Genomic DNA, 1,471 nt, shown 5'->3' with positions numbered 1-1,471 from the left:
ACACTGTGTGGACTAGCGAGGTTCTAGTGGTGACACTGTGTGGACTAGCGGGCTTCTAGTGGTTACACTGTATGGATTAGTGGGGTTCTAGTGGTTACACTATGTGGCCTGGCTCATTGTGTGCGATCATATCCTGACGAGGTGACTCGCTACTCTGCCTGCTAACCCCTGATACGCCGTGTGAATCTGGATTGTACACAAACAAGCGATACTATCGGACTATTAGAGAGTACATTCACTCACTGGCCGTCTCTCTTTCACTCCATGATAACCTTGTTAATAACACGTTAATACCGTCTGTAGGTAAACACAGGTTAGAGTATACCATCTCACCAGGTACAGGTTCGCTCACTGAAGCCGATGTGTGCTGGATACCCTAGCATGATGTTTGTAAACTAACTGACAAAATGAACATTGCCATCTGTATATCTAGTATCTACCTGCAAAGATGAACAAAAACAACGACTTATGTTGGAGCCTGTCTTTGCAGGAATTGGATTTAGATATCAAACATATCAAAGACAACATTATCACTGATGCTTTATTACGTGTTGGTTGGTGGAAGTCACCTTTGACTGCAGACATGGTTTCCATTTGTGTAAACATGTGTCATGAGTACGGGATTATTGACTATGCCTGGTTGTTTTTGTACTTTAGTTAGTCAAGAAAGTTCTTACTACGTTCAAACTTTCTTTCTCCGATTCAACGTTGTACACCTGTTTCACCTGTCATACATTGAATCTGTAGTGTCAGTGTGAGGCAGCGGTGTACTATATTGAGATGTGCTACAACCTTACTTGCAACTCCAGTGACACTAAGAACAAAGTAGAATGATCTGAAAAGCCTATTCCTGAATCATCTGCCTTCGAAACCATGGTGGAGTTTTCTAGCGTATATAAGTGGAGTGAGTTATTGTATCTCATCTCACATTATATCTCAAAGTCACAAGAAGACCAGCATCAGCAGTGTGAGTGATGATCGTACCCCGTCCTGCCATTGTTGAAAGTTGGTTTACTGTCGCTAAGAGGTGAATACAACCATCAATGTCTGAATTGCTATAATCACTGCTCTTAGTCTTACTATCTCTGAATGTGTACTACACCATAATAGTGTACTACAACATGATACCTTTCTAGAGAGTTGGTAATTGCACCACATTTATTGTTGTTTGTTCACACCTTGTTATTTTACTGACTGATTCCAGGCTAACGTTTTAGTTGTGACTTGGGAATCAAGACGTAACAATTTAGTCAATACTAGCATCACAGGTGTCTTCACAAACTGGACAATGGTAAAACAGCATCAATTCGTGACAGCCTAATATATGGTCATTCAATAAAGACAATGTATGAACTTTCACGTTGGTTGCCACATCGACGACCTCAATCCTTGTTGTCACCCTTTCTAAATGAATAATTATAAAAGTCACAATCACCAAGTCTTTAGTTTGTATTTATTATGTTTTTATAGG

The sequence above is a fragment of the Haliotis rubra genome, unplaced genomic scaffold (genome assembly GCF_003918875.1).
Source record: "Haliotis rubra isolate DU_JTF1 unplaced genomic scaffold, ASM391887v1 Scf1466, whole genome shotgun sequence".
NCBI classification, from domain to species: Eukaryota; Metazoa; Mollusca; class Gastropoda; order Lepetellida; family Haliotidae; genus Haliotis; species Haliotis rubra.
Note: the sequence above shows the minus strand (reverse complement) of the source record.